The following is a 21698-nucleotide window of genomic DNA, read 5'->3' as shown; positions in this document are numbered from 1 at the left end:
CCTGTTTTATTTTTCAGTGTTCAGAAAATATTATGATAGTTCACAGAGCCAAGATAGAACTCCAAGTCTGTTCCACTGCAAACTCACATTTCTATGCTACCACTTTATTTATATATATAAAAGCCTAATCAACCGAACAACCGAATGACTGCCGACCGGTCGCTATGACGCTCACTAACCACCAGGGGGCAGACACTCAACACAGGAGCTGCCCCCTGGTGGTCAGTGCGCTCCCATAGCCAACCTCCTGTGGCTGGCCAATCTCCCACGGTCCCTCTCCCTGGCCGACTGGCCCTGATTGGTCCCCATTGCCCTGATCACTGGCCAGGCACAAATTCATGCACCGAGCCTCTAGTAATTTTAATAACATAAATGCATCGTCATTCATCTGTGAAACATTAGTGAACACTCACTCAATGCTCTGAGTGGCAATTAGACCTGGAAAGAGTATCAGGCTGCTTGTACTCACACACATGTAGCTCTGTGCAGTTTTAGAAAGTGTTTTCCATATATTATCTCATTTTCAAAATGACCTCTGAAGTAAGTGAAATGTTGTACACCATTTTGCAGATGAGAAAACTGAGGTTCCACAAATGTAAGAGAATCAAGACCCAAACTGAGATTTCTGACTCCAATTAATCTTTACTAGAAAAGCCATTCTCACCTTAGCTTTTCTTATGTTCACCATAAGTGTACTTCCGGTGCTTCCCAAACTTTTGACATAGTGATAATATTTGTTCAGTCATTTTAGGCAAAGAGAAGTGTGATTAGTTCAATATTCTGGGGCTTCAGCTGTCCCAAATACCGCCCCCCTCCCCCGCCCCGGCCAACCACAAGTGCTAAAATTTGACACACCAGTAACCCATGCTGGTGTGTTGCAGATACTGACTGAAAATATGTACTTAGCCTCACATATGGGCTTTATTAGAGTCCTCAGTTTACTCCATTATGCACCAAAATGTGCTAGGCAACATCACCAATAATATGTCAATTACAGCATGAACTTATCATCAAATTCACAACAGGTTACTGCCCACAAATCAGATGTTCTATCTGTATAAACATAATTTAGCTTCATGTTTCCTCGTATTTTAAACATTATAGAAAGATTAATTCAAACATTCCCCATATTATTACTAGAGATATATCAAATAGTTGCCTTTTAAGAGAACACAAATGGCTAGGATCTTTCACTTCATGTTTTCTCTCCTCATCAAGAGAAACCAGTATGACAAAGTGAATTATAATATAATCGTGTTCTTTTCTAGTGCACCATTAATCCTTACCTTTCCATTCTATTATAATTCACTTTACCTAACAAAACCAACATTCTTAATGATATATTAGCTCAAATTTAGCATAGTATATCAAGAAGTAAAAATATAAATCTCAGACATAATACTGTGTCAGTATGAATGAATTTCTTTCTGTGTCTGTGTCAATTTTGAGTCTATTTTTACCCCAGTGGATTTTGATCTCTGCAAATAACACTTCTCAAACCCCATGATGCCATTATAAATATGTTTTAAACCTTTTTGCATTAAATAATTTCAGTTTCCTCTTGGCTAACCCTTTTCTCTAGCTAATCTAGAATTTCTATGAAATGTGAGTAGATCAAATAATCACACGCAGCCTATTTCTTACTTGAATGCAATAATTGTTAAATCTTCTTGCAGTATTTTTTGTTACCATGAATAACATCACATCGATTCACTTCATCAAAGATTTTGAAAAGAATCATTTCTAGTAACAGAATGTATAAACTAACTTTATTTGGGTTTTTAGTAAAATGGAATTGTGGTTGGAAGAGATTATAGAATTTTCCAATATGATATTTGGAAGATGTTTATTAGCTTTTTATGGCTACAAGTTTTCAACCTGTTATGTTAACAATATTTAGTAATTTATGTACTTAGTCTCACAGTAAAGAGAAGAGATATTCCTATGGAATTCCAGAAAAATAGATGACAGTCACTTATGAATGAACTGTCTAAAACCTACCCCCAACAATTTAAATATTATAAACTCATGTTACCTAGGCTTTCAAAACAAATACCTGATAGTTTTACCCTGTACTTTTTGGTCTTGACATAGTAATTAAGCTTAAAAAATTCTTCATGGTTCACCCTTTTGTTGATGACCAAAAAGCTTAGCTCTAACTAAAGTAAACTTTGTACTTTAACTTAAAAACAGTTCTTGCTTAGAGTTACACACATACACACATATGAACACACAAGTTCTTTCTTCGTTTTCTGCATAGAGCATTGTGCTTATGACTTGAGAAGAGAAATTCAAAAATAATTTATAGACAGACTCATAATTTGTGGAATATTAGAAACTATTCGATTTTCAAATATAAATCTGTTTAAGTATCTCCCCTGCTTAAAAAGTCTTCCGTAACCCCCCGCCCCCTCACTGACTTCAGGATAAATATGAAGCACCGTTATTTATAGGCACCCAGGGCCCTTCATGATCAGGCCTAAGCTTGTTTTCCAGCCTCAAGGTTCACCCCTCCTCACCCCTCCTTCTGATGCATGTTTGGTCTGTCTGATGCTCTTAAAACCTACACAGCGGGACTATTGGTAAGCCTTCCTCCAGAAGTCCTTTCTCAGGCCTCTACACCTACCTGGTACGCTCAAATATTGCTTGCTCCGTGAGAGTAATCAGCATTCCTGCCTTACCTGAGCCATAGCCCTGGTTTGCCTCTTGCTCTTCTGCTCCCTTGTGCACACCTCTCCCTCAGTTAGAGTGTGAGAAACTTCCACAGAACAAAAAATACACCTCAGGACCCCAGAAGGTGTATTTTGTACAGAAATCTTACACTTGTTTGCAGTTTAAGTTAACTTATTTTCCTTCATAATCTCATTCCTCCACTTAATTTGTTTTACTTTGTTGTCTTATGGGAATACATTTTCAAATAAATAAATATAGCAGTATTGACTTAAAGCTGGCATCAAAATTCTTTTAGAGAAAAATGCCCTTATTAGGAAGCACATTTTTAAGCCATGGGAGAAAGGTAAGCCCCTGCGGGCATGTGTTGGCAGCTTTCAAGACAACAAAAGCAGTCATCTAATTGCTCTGTGTTAACAATGAAGAGACATATGTTGATGGAAAATAAAGAGGAAATGGGGAGGAGGGGGAGAAAAATATATAACAATTTCAGCTGGAATTTTGATTATTGTAGAGGGACTTAGGGACAGAATTATCTTAAGAAGACTATTAAGCTGATTTCATTGATCTGATACAGACTTGTCCATCATTCCAAGTATCAAATATATGTTCTGCACCCTGGGATGGAAGTCCACATCTGGGATGTCTAGGTACATAGTGAAAGGCGTTTTCAGGAGTAAAATAGGCAGGTTTAGGAAATTTTAGAACTAGGGGTTTTATAGCGAGGAACCACAGGGCTGCAAAGCTGGGAGCTGCCAGAAGGCATACATTCACAGAATAAAGGAAAGGAATGCACTCATTCAGAGAGGGAAGAGGAAGGCCAAAGGGAATAGAAAAGCAAAAGGGAGAAGAAGAGGGGAACCTCACGCGGGGTTTGAGCTCCGAAGCTGCTATAGACCAGAGGGGATATCAAGACACAAAGAACTGTAGCCTTTATAAACCTTAGAAAAAAGGGACCTAGTGGGTCTCTCTCACCCTCCCCATGTGGGAGTCTGTGCTTGTTTCTCAATAAATTTCCACCTTTTCCTATGCCACCTTGTCTGTGGCTTCATTCTTCGAATCCACCTGGATAAGAACCTGGGAAGCGACCTTTGCATCCTGCCCAGGGGAATACCACACGTTCCAGTTTAATTCCCGAGTTTCAATAGCAGGAACATTGGGGAGAGTGCTATAAGAGGATCCCTAAACTGAGCTAATTATGGAGGTATATGCAAGTATACTCATGAGAACATGGGAACCACTGATATTTGCAGAAATACTGTTCTAGGCATTGACCACAATCATGGTCAAAGCATGAGAAGCCAATGTGAGCTGTACTCTAAGGACTGTGACTCCACCTGATAGCTAGTATGGAAGAAAATCAATCATGGCATGATTAACATAAGACTTTGTTTGAAAAACTTAGCAGAAGGTTCAAAAGAATCTTTCTAATTTGAGAAATAAGGGCAGTAATTTTATAGAACTTTCACAGGAGGGCTTACATAATTTCCAGTTTATATTAAGAATAGTGTAAGGGCAAGTATACATTAAAAATAAGAGGCTTAATTCTCTTGAAAATAAAGAGACTTCTCCCTCTCCCTTTCTTTAGAACATTTATTTTAGAGAACTTGTAAGTTCTTTCTCTCTCTTTGAAATGCATGTAAAACTTTTTAGACGTGATTATGTCTTGCCAGCTTTATGACCCAGAAATCTCTTTCTCAAGGAAATGTAAATATCAAGAGAGAGCACCCCCTGCCTCCCAGTCTATGGGAGAATTGGATCCTAATGTTAGCAAGTGCCTGACTCAAAGTTGTAAATAGGAGAATGAAAATAGAAGTACATTTTCCCTTTGTATAAAAGCAGTTAACTAACACCAATAGTCACCCCAATTACCTGGCACATTTAGGCTGAACTCTGTGTGATAAATGGTGCGGTCAAGTACTCTTTCATGAGGACTAGTTATTATCTTTAGGACATGTGTGCAATGGTTGGTATCTGCTTGACTATATTAAAGGGTGAGATTTCTTTCTGTCTTTGCAATCTCTTAGCAAATTGTCTGTGGTATATATCCCATTCTGGCTTGATGCTCATTCAATAATAAAACTGTGTGTGTGTTTTAATTACCCATGTGACAAGATTTCCTGGGTTGGGAGGTTTTCTTCTTAATTATTTCTTCAACAACAATTGATCAAAAGGAAGTATTTTTTCTGGATTAGCAACCATTGGGCAATTTGTATTTTACTGACAAAGCATGAGGAGGGGGTATGATAAAGTTAGAGACCAATTTCTTGTGCAAAAGAGGGTAGTGAAGAACTGCTGTGAGACTGAGGGGGGCCCAAGTGCATGTAAGAATCACAGTGGAAAATTCTCACCAATGTCTATTACGGTGAATATTGGATTAACAAACATTTATTGTTTTGAACATCTCTCCTCAATAAACACATTGACATCAAAGACTTGGTATAACTCATATTTACATCCTTTGTCTCTAAAATATACTAACATCTAATAGTTTAACATTGTATAAGTTGAAAGGTATACAACATGTTGATTTAATACATTTATATGTTGGAATATGATTACCAGCAGAGCTTTAACTATAACACCTCTATCACATCACATAATTGTTTCCTTTGTGTGGTGAGAACATTTAAAGTCTAGTGTCTTAGCAATTTTGAACTATATAATATAGTATTGTTTACTAAAATCACTGTTTTGTGCATTAGATCTTCAGAAGTTATTTATCTACTACAGGCAGTCCTTGGGTTACGTCGGACTCCACGTATGTCGTTTCATGGTTATGTCACCATCTCCCATTTATTTATTAAAAAAAAAAAAAGTTCTGTCATTTCAATGTATGTACATATGTGCTTTATGTTTTTTATTATTTATTTACCATAAGTAAAGGTCAGGAATTGTTATCTTTATTTTAATTTTTTTTTACTGTTTCACTTCATTACTGCTGTGTATGTGCTCCATGTGAGTGACATAGGTGCTTATATAGGTGGGTTCCGACTTACAGCGAAAATTGCCTTATGTTGCACCATAAGAACAGATCTCCGATGTAACCCGAGGACCTACTATAGTTGCAAGTTTGTACCATCTAATAACATCTCCCCAATTCCTCTTCCCCTAGACTCTGGCAACCACCATTCTACTGTTTCAATGAGTTCAGATTTGTTTGATTCCACATAAGTTATATCATACAATATTTTACTTTATCTGGCTTATCTCACTAAACATAATGCCCTTAAGTTTCACCCAAATTGTTTCAAATAACAGGATTTCCTTGTTTTTCATGGCTGAGTACTATTTCATTGTATGTCACATTTATCCATTCATCCATTGACAGACATAGGTTGTTTCAAATTCTTGGCTATTATGAATAACTAGGGGCCCAGTGCACAAATCCATGCACCTTGAAAGGAACTGTGGGCCCTGAGGTTGCAGTAGGCACAGGGGCGAGTCTCAGCCCATCCTCCGTGCCCCTGCCGGGCCTCTCCTGCTGCGGCCCCGGTCCCCTATATGCCAGCAGCCCCTCTCCCACCACCCCTGCTCTCATGCGCTGATGGTGTGCAGCGATTAGGGCCGGCACCAGCAGCAGTGCAAGTGGGGCCAGTGCCCCAATCGCCCCTCAGGAGCAGGGGAAGGTAGAGAAGCCCTCAGGGGTGATCAGGACTGGCAGCTGCCGCTCGCACCCACTGATGGCACCAAGCGATTGGGACTGGCACTGGGCACTAGCAGCAGGTGTGAGCAGTGGCTCAGCGCTAGCCATGGGTGCAAGCATCAGGTGGGCTGGTGTCACACAGGAGCAAAGAATTTTCAGTAACCACCAGAGGCATGCCCTGATGACAGCAACTGGCACCCCACCTTGGTCTGGTGACCCCGCTCACCTGCTCTACCATGCCACCACGGCCGATGCCCTCCATGTTTTGTGCATGCCTCCTGGTGGTCAGCACACGTCATAGTGACCAGTTGTTCGATTGTTCTGGTTGTTCCACTGTTCAGTCTATTTGCATATTAGCCTTTTAATATATAGGATGCTGCAATAAACATGAAGGTACAGATACTTTTTGATATCCTATTTTTATTTTCATTGGGTATATACTCAGAAGCAGGACAGCTGAATCATATGGTAGTTTTATATTTTTAATTATTTGATGAGCCTCCATACTGTTTCTCATAATGGTTGCACCAATTTACATTCCCACCAATAGTGCACGAGTGTTCCCTTTTCTCCCTATACATAGCAACACTGCTTCACTCTTGTCATCTTGATGATAGCAATTCTAACAGGTGTGAGGTGATAGCTTAAAGTGGTTTAGATTTGTGTTTTCCTTATGAATAGTAATTATAAAGTTCAGAACCTTTTTATGTACCTGTTGGCCATTTATATATCTTTTTTTGGAGAATATATATATATACATTATATATATATATTTTTTTTTCTCAATTTTTAATTGGGTTGTTTGCTTTTATTGAGTTGTATGAGTTCTTTATATATCTTGGAAATTAACCCCTTGTCTGATTGATATACACTTTACAAATATTTTTCCCCACTCTGTATATTGCCTTTTAATTTTGTTGGTTGTTTCTTTTGCTATGCAGAAGCTTTTAAGTTTGACATAGTTCCACTTGTGTTTTGCTTTAGTTGCTTGAACTTTTGGTGTTATCCAAAATATCATTGTCAACACCAATGTCAAGGAGTTTTTTTCCTTACTTTTCTTTAAGAAATTTTATGGTTTTGGGTCTCATGTTTAAATCCTTAATCATTTTTAATTAATTTTTGTCAGTGGTATAAGATATGGGTTCAATTTCATTTTCTACACATGGTTAATGAGTTTCACATAACCATTTATTGAAGAGACTATCTTTTCCCCATTAAGTGTTCTTGTCTCCCTTGTCAAATGTAGGTTGACCGTATATGTGGGGTTTTATTTCTGGGTTCTCTGTTCTGTTCCATTGATCTGTGTATCAGCTTTTATGTCAGCACATATTGTTTTGATTACTATAGCTTTGTAGTAGAGTCTGAAATCAGGAAGTGTGATGTCTCCAGCTCTGTTGTTCTTTCTCAGGATTGCTTTGGCTATTCAGGGATTTTTGTGGTTTTATACAAATTTTAGGGTTGTTTTTCTATTTCTGTGAAAAATGCCATTAGAATTTTGATAGTTAAAGCATTGAATCTACAGATTGCTTTGGGTAGTATGGAAATTTTAGCAATATTAATTCTTCTAGTCTGTGGATGTATGATATCTTCCCATTGGTGTCTTTTCTGATTTCCTTCATCAAAGTCTTATAGTTTTTATTGTACAGATCTTTCACCTCCTTGGTTAAATTTCTTCATAAACATTTTACTGTTTTGATGTATTTGTAAATGGAATAGTGTCCTTCTGTTGTTGTTTTTTTCAGATATTTTATGTTAACATATAGAAATGCAACTGATTTGTATATGTTGATTTTATAACCTGCAACTTTGTTGAATATGTTGATTAGTTCCAAAATTTTTTTGGTTGAGTCTCTTGGTTTTTTACATATATGCTCATAACATCTGTAAACAGAGATAGTTTTACTTCTTTGTTATTTGAATGCCTTTTATTTCTTTTTCTTGAATGTTTTACTTAGGATTTTCAGTACATGTTGAATAATAGTGGCGAGAATGGGCACCCGCATCTTGTTCCCAATCTTTGAGGAAAAGCTTCAACCACTCACCATTGAATATAATTTTAGATGTGGGTTTATAATAATGGCCTTTTTATATTGCTCTATGTTTCTCCTAGACTCAATTTCTTGAGGGTTTTTATGATGAAAGAATGTTTTATTTTGTTGAAGGTTTTCTGAAAATATTGAGATGGTAAAATGATTTTTATCTTTTATTCTATTAATGTTTTGCATCACATTTATTACTTTACATATTTTGAAACATCTTTGCATCCCAGGGATAAATCCCACTAGGTCATGGTTTCTGAACTATTTCATGTGCTGTTGAATTTGGTTTGCTAATATTTTGTTGAGAATTTTTGCATCTCTTGTTTTGTAGTTTTGTTTTGTTTTTTTCATTGTATTCTTATCTGAATTTGTTATCAAGGTAATGCTGACCTCATAAAATGAGTTTGGAATTGTTCCCTGCTCTTCAATTTTTTGGAAAGGTTTGAGAAAGATCAGCATTAATTCTTCTTTATCTGTTTGATATAATTCTCCAGTGAAGCCATCTGGTCCTGGGCTTATGTGTTGGAAGGTTTTTGATTACTCATTCAATCTCCTTACTAATTATTGGTCTGTTCATATTTTCTATTTCCTCATTACTCAATTTTGGTAGGTTATTTCTAGGAAATCATTCAATGCTTCTATATTATCCAATTTACTGCCATACAATTGTTTATAGTGGTCTCTTATGATCTTATGCATTATTGTGGTATCAGTTATAATGCTCTCTATTTCTGTTTTTATCTATTTGAATCTTTCTCTTTTTTTTCTTATTCTAGCTAAAAGTTTGTTAATCTTGTTTACTTCAAAAAAACTAGCTCTTTTTTTGTTGTTGATCTTTTTTAATTGTCTTTCTGGTCTGTATTTCATTTATTTCCACTCCTATCTTTATTATTTTCTTTTTTGCTAATTCTAGGCTTAATTTGTTCTTTTTGAAATTAATAGCCAAAATATTTTTGTCAAATTCTAGATTTCCATTACAAATTAATTTTAGAACATGTCCAGCTATTGTATAATATGCTACTTACAAGAACAGGTTTTCTTACAGATACAGATGAACCCTTTTGTTTTTAGCAACCTTACTTTTCTGTTCATTTATTGGATTCACCAGAATCTACAGGCATCTGAATCTGCTTTTACGATTTGACTTTTTCTTTATGGTAGTTTTGTTTGATGGTTTGGTTTTTAATCTCTATTCTCCTAATAACTTCTCCATCACTATCCTAATATCTTTTCACTATCAAATATTTCTTCAAAGCTCATAGCATAGGTTTCAAGAAAACTTGAAATTTAAAGATATGACTTTTACATTCTTAGTACATGATACTGAACACTCTCCTTGTTACCTGTCCATGTAAGGCTGAAAATGTTGATAAAGCCCTTGAAAGTCCTATACCCAGTCTATAAGGCTTATTTAGTCACCTCAAAGGGGATAAATAAGCATTTCCTCCTTGATTTCTCCAGTGTAATACTAACTTTTTCCATGTACTTGATACTATTTTGGTTTTTAAATTCTATTTAATTATAGTCCAGCCCCCCCCCCCACCCTCACCCCCCGCATCTGCCTCTTCCAGGATTTAGAAATTGATAGCAGAGGAACAATTCCAAAGATTTCTGCAATCCCCTGTAATTTCTGTTGAGGCTCTGATCAATGTGAACTGAATTAGGGATTGAGAAATAAAGGAGTTAGGGGAACAAAAAAGGAAGCCAGGGATGTTGAACATAGATATGGGATGGCATCTTGTCAGCATGAACAAATACATTCCCCACAGGTCTCGCCTCACTCCTCTCATCAAACAATTGGGATGAGAACATAGAGTTGTGTCAAATGTGCAAATGTGCAAAATGCTTAGGAAAATGCCAGGCATATTCCAGGCACTCAATAATTATTAGCCACTAATACTAAAAATAGGTGTGGTCATCAAAAGTGTTGTTTTTTTAATATAAATAGTAGCAGGAGCACTATTAAGACAGTGCTATTGTAGAAAGAACATAAACTCAGGAGTCTATATACTTGGCTTTGAATCCAAACCCTGTTGTATATAAACAAACCCCTAAACCTCATCATTTCTTAGTGTCATCATCAGTAAAATGGATTTAATAATATTTAACTCAAAGGTCTATTGTGAAGATCATGGTCTTGCACATTAAGAAGTTGTTCTTGTAAACTAAAAGAAAAAATACTATAAACATTATTTATCCTATTTCTACATATACTAAACAGAGCCAGTATGAGTTGAAGGTGACTCATACTAAATATTCCTGACTAAAATCTCTAACAGGTCTTGTGTAGATGTCTTTCTCCACCATTAGGGATTATTTCTGTAGCTTATACAAATGCTTCTAAAGAAGGAACATATGAAGCTGTTATGTCAGTTATACCATAGGGTAGGCCTAGTTGTGGAACAGATTTATCCTACTCACTTCCACTCTGACACAATAAGAATAGACTTGGAGGAGGAGAACAGAGTCAGAAGAGACAACTAGAGCATGAAACACCATTTGGAAGGGTAGAGTGAGGAACTGATCGCTTGGATCAGACACCAAGGAGAAATTTCACTCACAAACAACACAATTGTACTCTGTTAGACCTAACTTAAAATCACAATGACTTTTTGTCATTTCCTTTTTGATAAAAACTATGAGGAATATACAATTGGGCAAAATATTTTGCTTTAAGTTTGATGTGAAAGTAAATTTTAAAAAGACTTCATTTTCTTATGTTACTTTCCAGCTCACTAATTCATTCAAGTTAATTATAGACACCGCATATAAATTACCATTTTCTTTAACCACTGAGAAGCAAAAACAAAAACTTCTTTATTCTAAAACGTTTGGTGTTTTTTCCTCAAAGACTCTGTGATTATAGTCCTCGTACACAATTCTGGGTTATCCTGAAAACTCACTTTATAAAAATAGAAAACATTCTGACTACCAGAAATCTCTTTGCAGTGACACTGCCATCTTGAAGTATTAGAGGGGAAAAAAACAGTAGGAAAGGCTACCATTGAGTAGATCTTGGTAAAATGGACTGTGTCTCTGCTCTTTAATATGGAAATATACTGTCTCCGGGTAGTTTCAAAACTTCTGAAATATCACCACACACTTTTCACTACACTTGCATGAGCCACTGAAATTACAGCACTATTCCCCATCTCATTTCAATTGACAATTGTCTTAACTTACTTTTTTGCCATAAAACCATATATTCTACCTTCTCTTCTGTTTTCTATCCTAAGTCCACATATCTAGATTTCCCTGGCAAGAATAACTTTATTTTTGCTAAAAACCTTTTGAGATACACTATAGTAATGGTAATTCATACACAAGATGGTAAATTGCCCATGATTCTAAATTGTTTCTTATACTATTCTTAACTAATGCACAAACTTAATGTGTTCCTGTTCAGTTATTCTTCTCTACTGAGTCACAGCAAAGCCATATAGAGGTCTTTGGGGAGATTAAAAATTAATACTTCAAGTAGTAACCAGACTGGGGAATGAATATAAAGAAGAGTGAAAAAAAGGATTTCAGCCAACTTTAGCCCATAAAATTATTTCCTCCAAGGTTATAAGTACTTTGGGTAAATCTCTCATTTACTCCATACTGCACTAAGTGCAATGTCCTGCTCAAATGAACATTTGACAAATAACTATTGATGATGACATATGAACATAACTTTTAATAATACAAAAGAAAGGAACCCTAAATGCCAAATTTGATTAAACCTTTTCTTCGGTATTTTTTCCTCCCAAATTCCCCAGTTATTTAAAATGGTAGAACTTTTTCGTTTCTAATTTATGTTCTGGGCCTAAATGCTAGTTTCTAACATTCTCATTACTCATTTCTGGATAATTTTTATTAGGATCTTGGATGCTTATAAGTGGAGTAGAGTGTTGCTCTTTGAAAGTTTGTATTTGCAAATATCTCCTTCTCTGGAGGCTGAAAATTATCCCAGAAAAAGGGGAATCAGGATCTTCGCTGAGGTTTATGAATATAAAAATATTTCTGATGGACTAAAGTAAAACCACTGAGACCAAACTTCAAAATGAATACCAGTGCTCCCGAGAGGGAGATCTGCATAAAGGAAAACAGCCTGGAATAATGATCTGGCTGCAGCACCAAGACCTAGGCATGTTTGAAGGAGATAGTGAGGGTCTAGCAGAGCTTATACTGCAGTGGAATCCATGCTACCCAGTGTCCCTAGCATGTTCAATATGTCTTAGGGTAACATCAAAGACCAACCCCCAAGGAGAGAGAACATCACTGTTGGCTCCAGAGATTGCTATAGGACATACTTTGACTGAATGTGGGATCATTCACTTGATTTGCTAACCCTGGGCATATAACTAGTAGTAACATTCTTAGACTCCTCACTTTCCCTGCAGCATCATAGCTGCCTTGGCTTTTCCCCTGGGCACAGTGATGTCTGAGGAAAGTAAAGGCCACCTGATTGCAGCAGTACTGCCTCTGGACAACTCAGAGGTAAGTTCTATCTCAAGTGAATCGTTGACTTCCAGGGCCACCTACAGGTGAGAAACACTTTCCTAAATTAATGAGTATCTTTGGGGTTTGGAGAAAATATCTGAGGAAGTAAACCAAGGAAAACACTGGATTTTTAGTGAATTAATAGTAAAGTATTAGAGCATTAAGACCTGAAGCAAAATGCAAACATGATTTTATTTGATATTAAGTTGTCCAACTGGTATACCTAAGCTTTTCTCCTCCATAATCCAACCAACAAAACTTTAGAGATAATCTGGGAGAAAGAAAGAAAGGAAAAGAAAAGGAAAGAAAAAGAAATTAATGAAAAGGAAAGAGAAAGAAACTAATGATAATATGGAATCTTTTTTAAAAAACATTTATTTACCCTCACCCGAGGATATTTTTTCCATTGATTTGTAGACAGAGTAGAAGGGAGGAGAGACAGAGAAAGAGAAACATGGATGTGAGAGAGACACATTGATTGGTTACCTCTCACACACATCCTGACCAGGGCCAGGGATTGAGACTGCAACTGAGGTATGTGCCCTTGACAGGAATCAGACCCGGGACTCTGCAGTCCACTGCAGTCCACAGGCCGATGCTCCAACCACTGACCCAAACCAGCTAGGGCAATAATATTGAATCTTATTAAGAATCATAGTATGTAAGTCAAAATGTCAATTCAGTGGTGTGTGTGTGTGTGTGTGTGTGTGTGTGTGTGTGTGTGTGTGTGTGTGTGTGTATTTATGCTTGAAGTGACATTTTTTTCATTTGTGCCAGTTCTCCTACAAAGTATCTGTGAGCCAGTTTAATATGGCTTGTTATGTCAGTTTTTCAAGTGCAGCTTTCTGCAGCTGAGACACACATCCCTCATACTGAATATTGATCACCGATGATGTTTATTTTCCTCCCTTGTGAGACATTTCCCACTCAGCTTCTCTCAGCTGATGCCAAAGGCATGATTTACATGTTGAACAGTCCTGACACATCTAAGGAATTAACTCATCTTCTTGCTTTCAACTGCCATCTTTTTCTCTTCCCTTTCATGCAGATGTTACGTCTCTTGACCACCTGGTAGAGCAGTCACTTTGAGCTTTCAGCCATCTCCAGCTATTCCATCGACCCCTTGCACCACAGTACTTTCTCTAATTGCATGATGTTCAGTGGATATTCTCTTCCAGTTTTAAAATTTCATGAATTTATAACACTGAAAATTATTTTAAAATAATAATCTGTTATTTTCTGATAATCTATCATTTAGATATTTAAATATTTTATTTTTTCCATGTTCATATTCAAAAATTGTATTTAAAATTTACTAATTTTTTAATTAATTTGGCAAAATAATTACCTACTAATTAAAAGCATGTAAAATGTTGTCAATTTTTGTTTAGTATATATGGTATATAGTTATATGTGTGTATGTATGTGCATATGCATATATGGTATAGGTAATACATATGCAGCATTAAGTATTCTTATGGTAATGATAACATAACTTTTGGAAAAGGTTTAATGGAAAAAGAACCAAAATATCTATAATCAAATATATCCCATGACCCTATTAAGAAATAGGACATGTAATAGTATAGCAAAGGAACTTAAGTAATATGAAGTATGAGTAATAACAGGTAGTGTTCTTCACAGATTCAACAGAAGTTATTATTGGTCCACTCACTCCCAAGCCAGAGTAGCCAATAACTGACAGAACCCTGTTACCTTTACATGACAATGCCACCCAGGGCTCAGGGAGAAAAGACAAGTGTCCTTTAGCTGCAAGAGAGCAAATGAAGACTTGAAGAAAATGAAGCTACCTTACTTAGTTCCAGTATCACATGGATGTGTGCCATAGCAAACAAGGAAATATAATTGGTACTACACAAAGGTAGTTGATATGGATGTCACACCTTAAAATAGGAATCGTATACAGTTATAGACATAAAGCACAATAATTATCTGTACCTTAGATATCAAGGCTGACACGAGGAAGTGATCACATCAATGTGATGATCAGACTCATTAGAGAGAGAGAGAAAAAAAGAGGATTAGAAAACAATCAAACTCCATATTGTACATGGAATGATGGTGATAGAAACATTTAACAAAGCAGTCAAAACTTAAGATATCTCAAATTTTCAAGTTAGGAAGGTATAGTGGTTGGAGTAAAAGCCAAATTGCTATTGTAAGGAGACCCAAAAGTCAATGGTTTACATAAGATAAAAGTTTGCCTCTTTCCTATACCAGTCCAAGCCTGGCAGGCAGGCTCCCCTCCATCAAGTTATTGTGGTACAAGCTAGCAAGGTAGCTCTACCATCCTCTGGGCATTGTCATCATCTGCATGGAAGAAGTCAGTTTCCATCAGATTAGCCAGTGGGAAAGAAAAAGGAGCTTAAAGAAAACCATCTTAAAGCCCAGTCCAAAGGGAACACATTGCACTTCAGCTCCATTCCACTGGAAGTATAGAGCAAAATTTGGTGGACAGCTAGCAGGATTGGACTTAATGGCAGGGCTGCACATTAATAAGGATGCATTTAGGGGGGTGGGTGAGAGATATGGATGACTGTTGGATGAATGATTGCCATTTATTGATGGTTGTATAAATATAGTATGTGATTCATATGCTCTAGTTGGTGTAATGATGCTTAACTAGCCCTTTATATTATATTTTACCATGCCCTGAGTTTAAACAACCATTTACATTGTTTAAAAAAACACACCTCATTGATCTGGATGGACTGAAATTGCACAGGTCACAGGGTTGAGAATAAGGAGAGTAGGTAAGCAGCAACATCACCTAATGATATCTGAATCAGGGCTTGTCTAGACCTTCCTTTTGCTGTGTTACCTAGGATTTACATCCATTTTGCCCATCCTTAATTTTCTTTATTGATGTGTCAGTGCTTGCTCTCTATATAGTGAACAATGAAAGATAGGTATAATATAGTATATGTATGTATGTAACACATCATTGAGAAAAAACACATCATTTTAGTACCCCCAAAACTAGTAATGAAATATGCTATGAGGATGTGGAGAAAAAAAGGAACCCTGGTGTTCTGTTGGTGGGAATGTAAATTGGTATAGTCACTATGGAAAACAGTATGAAGGTTCCTCAAAAAATTAAAAATAGAACTGCCATATGATCTAACAATCTCACTTCTGGGTATATATCCTAAGGAAATGAAATTAGTATCTTAAAGATATGTGCACTCCCATGTTCATTGCAGCATTATTTATAATTAGAGGCCTGGTGCATGAAATTCATGAACGGGGCGGGGGGCTCTCCCTCAGCCCAGCCTGCACCCTCTCCAATCTGGGACCCCTTGAGGGATGTCCGCTCACCCATTTAGGCCCGATCCCAGTGGGCAGTTGGACATCCCACTCACAATCCAGGACTGCTGGCTCCCAACTGCTCGCCTGCCTCTGCCTGATTGCCCCTAACCACTTCTACCTGCCAGCCTGATCACTCCCTAACAACTCCCCTGCCAGCCTGATTGATGCCTAACTGTTCCACGGCCAGCCTGATTGCCCCTAACTGCCCTCCCCTGCTGGCCTGGTCACCCCTAACTGCCCTCCCCTGCAGGCCTGGTCCCCCCACAACTGTCCTCCCCTGCTGGCCTGGTCTCCCCCAGCTGCCCTCCTCTGCTGGCCCAGTCACCCCTAACTGCCCTCCCTGCTGGCCTGGTCACCCCTAACTGCCCTCTCCTGCAGGCCTGGTCCCCCCACAACTGTCCTCCCCTGCTGGCCTGGTCTCCCCCAGCTGCCCTCCTCTGCTGGCCCAGTCATCCCTAACTGCCCTCCCTGCTGGCCTGGTCCCCCCCAACTGCCCTCCCCTGGTGGCCTGGTCCCCCCCCCAACTGCCCTCCCCTACAGGCCTGGGTTCCCCCCCTACTGCACTCCCCTGCAGGCCTGGGTTCCCCCCCCCAACTGCCCTCCCCTACAGGCCTGGTTGCCCCCAACTGTCCTTCCCTGCTGGCCCAGTCACCCCTAATTGCCCTCCCCTGCAGGCCATCTTGTGGTGGCCATCTTTGACCACATGGAGGCAGCCATCTTGTGTCTTGGAGTGATGGTCAATTTGCATATTACTCTTTTATTAGCTAGGATAGCTAAGATTTGAAAATAACCCAAGTGTCCAGCAACAGATAAAGATGTGGTGTGTGTGTGTGTGTGTGTGTGTGTGTGTGTGTGTGTGTGAATGAATAGTATTCAACCATGAGAAAGAAAGAACCCTACCATCTGTAACAACATGAATAAACCTGGAGGATACTATGTTAAGTGAAATAACCAAAGAAATACAAATACTTTATGTAGAATCAATATATAAATTCTAAAAATAAAAAGGTCAAACTCATAAAAGCATTGAGTAAAATGGTGCTTACCAGGAGCTCTGAGGCTGGAAAAAATGGGGAGATGGCAGTCAAAAGGTACAAAGTTGCAGTTATGTAGAATGAATAAATTTAGAGAGCTAATATACAGCATGATGACTACAGGTTATAACACTGGATACTGGAAATATGCTGAGTAGACTTCAGGTGCTCTCATTATAAAAATAAATGGTAACTGAGGAAATATGTTAATTAGCTTAACTAGTAATAATTTAACTATCCATGTATCTATCTATCAATCATCATGTTATATACCTTAAATTAAAATGATTTTTATTTAAAATATAGTTACAGTCTGGCCGGTGTACACAGTCTGGTTGGTTGAGTATCATCTCATGCACCAAGAGGTTGAGGGTTCTATTTCCAGTCACGGCGTATGCCTCGGTTGTGGGCTCAATCCCCAGTAGGAGGCATGCAGGAGGCAGCCAATCAATATTTCCCTCGCATCAATGTTTCTGTCTCTTTCTCCCTCTTCCTTCCTGTCTCTCTAAAAATCAATAAAAACATTTAATATATATGTTTATTATAAATGGGCTGTATATTTACCTGGAAACAAAGTGATCACTAGTATTTGAGGAGAGGTGGGTTCTTAAATGAACTCTAACCATTTTGTCCATAAAATTCCTCTCCTCCCAGAAAATAAAGCTTAAGAGGTTATGAGGATCTATGTTTATTGTTACATACATAGACTTTAAGGCCAGAATCCCAACTGCTTTTGTGTCTGTGACCCATTCACTTCTACCATTTATTTACTAAAAAGATAATAGAAATAACAAACAATGTGAGATTTCCTGATCTGAGAATAGGAGGGAATATGCCATTAATCTTAAGACAGTCTCTCAGGAAGGAGAGTTCAAAGAGTGTACTGAATGTGAGCTTTTTGAACTAGATCATTTGAGAGTCATAGAGTCCAAGTACGACCCTTTGGTTTCCTATCACATTGACCTCATCAAAATAACAAGAATGGATTATTCTAAAAGAAGATTTCTAGATGTCTGCTGAGCTGTGAGCAGTGGCAGCATCTGCAGAAAGTTGCCTAGAAACAGGATTGCACCCTTTTAAAAGAAGCTTCTAACATAGTATTTCTTAGGGCTTTAAGCTCATTTTACTAACAAGAAACCTTTCCCTCAATCCTATAAAAATAAATGTCTCCCAGTACAGTTTTTATTTGTATATCAGTATGACTTGCACGAAGCCGAAAAACACAGTGAGGAAAATAAAGGAGGGAGCTTTACATCCTAGTTAGACAGAGGTTTTGCAGGCAAACCAGCAGATGTGCACGTACTGCTTGGGAGCTTTGAATTTGATCCAGTTATTTACACAATCGAGGGCTCAGTTTCCTCGTCTATAAAAGGCCTATCATGTTTATGTTATAACATAGTCTGAGGATTAAGAAGAGAATGTATGGAAAGCACTCTGAGCAGGGCCTGGCACGTGGGAAACAGTCACTAAGCATTTGACAGTTACCCTTTGCTGTTTACCCTTTGATTGACTTTGGGTTTAAGAATAATGTTGACCACTTTCACAAATTATGGAAAAACACTGCTGTGCTCTCTTCGCAGGTCTGCAATCCACAGTGTCTTTCATTAGTATTTAAATTGATTGTAAATATGTACATTTCATCAGCATTTCAAGATAATCATGTTTTTCTATATGTTTCAGTGGTGACTGATGGTCAAAACATCGGAGATTCAGGATGCTTGGGAAACCGGTAATGAAGCTTATAGAGCTTATTGAAAGTGCCATTTAACAAAATGTATTAGCCCATTCAAATGTCATCTCCAACTCTATTGTACTTCAAGTTAAACGCCATGCAAAAACAGATCTAAAAGGCTCCATTACTTGCTTATTTTCAAGGACATGAGGAAAATGTCACCAGTTTACAAAGTAAAATGAGAGTCTCCGACAAGAGGTGGAAAGTGAACTAAGCCCAAAACAGTGGCTGGTAACGATTCAACAATTCATCACTTATTAGGAATAACTGATGTTTTTGTGATTTCCAACTCTTCTTTCAAAATAGAATCTGCTCATTCCACTATTTCATAGCATCCTTTTTTGTATCCATTAATGTAACATATCCTTCCACACTCAATGGGGGAGATTTCTCTCTCCTGAAATGTCACCCTCCACGAATAAGTGTAGAGCAAGCCTTCCATCACTGTAACAGTTAAACGACGGTGAAGCTGAGTAATTGAAACAGAAAGAGAAGTCACCTTGGCAGCCCTGTAACTGGGAAAGCAGTGTAAAAGGCATCAGAGCTTTTATTGTGAACGACTTGAGTGAGTTTATGTCTATTCACCAAAAAAACATATATTTAAATAATTTTTCCAGCTTTGAGACAAATCAAGGAATTTCTTCCTGGAGCTTTTAATACTCTGTCAATTATAATAAAATATGCATACTAGAAAGTAAAGAAAATTAAACTATTGTTTCTCTAGGCATTAAGCAAATTATTGATGTTCCTGGGGGGTCTCTTACAAAAGAATGTCACTAAGATAAGAAATAAGTGAAATGTTTATTAATGACACTTTGTAAGAATTCTGGAATTACTTAAAGGGTTTTGTTTTGTTGTGATTGTTTAATAGCCCTCAATAGGTATTAGAAAGTAGGTATGTTAGACAATCTGGTATTTAGAGTTGTGCTAGCTAAAGTCGATGTTAGGAAAGAAATAAAAATGGCAAGGAATTTAAAAAACTAAGCATGCCGCTTTCATAGACAGTGCACCGGAGTAGGATTTCCTCCTCACCCCCTGAATAAAACACATAATTATATCAAATTGTCAATTGACATCACTAATGTAGACCCATTTTTTAACATTATCATTATTATTTTTATATACTCCAGGAAATGGCAGCACTTTATATTATAAAAGTTATTTTTTAGCAAACTGCAGTGAGTCACAAATATAGAGGATATTTTATAATGTTCAGTGTAAGCAACTGCTTCATTTTAATGATCTGAACAGAAATTAAACTGCCAGCTCAATATTATTGACATTTAAATCCCATGTAGGAAATACTGTATGACCCAACCATGAAAATTAGAGAGATTTCCATAAAAATTATAACTCTTAGCCTTAATGTTTATGGCCTATCAAACAGATTTTCCCTAAATTTAATAAAATATAATGTGTTCCTACTTTGATGAATGAACATTTCCCATCACATTTTCAATGGCATTACGTTCATTGCTGAAAATTAAATCAGGCTTGAGCAGGCCTCCAAGCCTAAGTTCAGAGCTGTTCATCTGCCACTTGCCATTTCCTGGAAGTGAAATGCAGGGAAAGATGTTGAGGTCAGTTCATCAGGAACATGCCTGAGAGCTCCCAGGAGGCAAGCCGAGGTGCTTTATGCAAGAGTTACAGAAGAACTTGGTTCGATGAAGCAACTAGAGGACCTTTGAGTAAATTCAGGCCCCATACAACTGGGACTTCGTAAACTCCTGCACCCTGACTCTGTAAGCAAAGCAAGGGTGCTTTGTCACAGGTGACTCAGAAGAGACTGCACATGTCTCATTGCACTTTCCAGGACCTACTGATTTTAGGACCCTCTCCAACATAGTTCTTCTCCACAGGGTGGTCATTACCTACATATAGGATGCTTACAGTTTCTCTCCAATTACTGCTCTCTCTCTCTCTCTCTCTCTCTCTCTCTCTCTCTCTCACACACACACACACACACACACACACACACACACACACACGTGCTCACATGTTAGGTTATAGGGATATTTTTCTTTTTTACATATCCTTTTATTTGGACATACTACATTCTTTCATATAAAGCCATATCCTTTTATTTGGACATACTACATTCTTTCATATAAAGCCACATCCTTTTATTTGGACATACTACATTCTTTCATATGAAGCACAGTGAACAATTAATACCATAAGGCTCTCTTTCTATAGCACCGAAAGTCTAGAAACATCGAGTTGAGATGTTTAAATTTGTGTTCTATATATTTCTGTGTGAATGTGTGTGTGTGTTTGTGTGTGTCTGCATACATAGGTGAGCAAAAGTAGATTTACAGTTGTGAGTACACAAAAAAGTTTATTCTTGTATTATTATAATAATAACCCATGTTATTATACAAACAACTGTAAACCTACAAACAACTGTAAACCTACTTTTGTCCCCCTCCTTGTATTGTTAATGTTTATTTACCAGTAAAATTTATTGGTGATTTTATTTACCAAAATTGAAAATAATGCTGCATAGTGTGACACATATAAGTACACTTATGAAAAAAAATAGAGGAGGATTCTTTAAAATCAGGATTTCTTCTAGAAAAGGAGGTACTCTGTTGTTTCCTGGGCCTATTATTTCCCATGGAGGCATTTGGGCAGGATGCTGGCAGAGCCATTTGCAGACTGAGCTGGAGTCATCACCCCAAAGTGGGAGGTCAGGGTAAAAGGGTAAAAATAGTCAATGGATCTGGATCTAACTATAGGCCTAGGTTTGGTCCTGGAAGTTC

Source organism: Plecotus auritus, assembly GCF_963455305.1.
Source record: "Plecotus auritus genome assembly, chromosome: 3".
Lineage (NCBI taxonomy): Eukaryota > Metazoa > Chordata > Mammalia > Chiroptera > Vespertilionidae > Plecotus > Plecotus auritus.
This window is presented reverse-complemented; position numbering follows the sequence as displayed.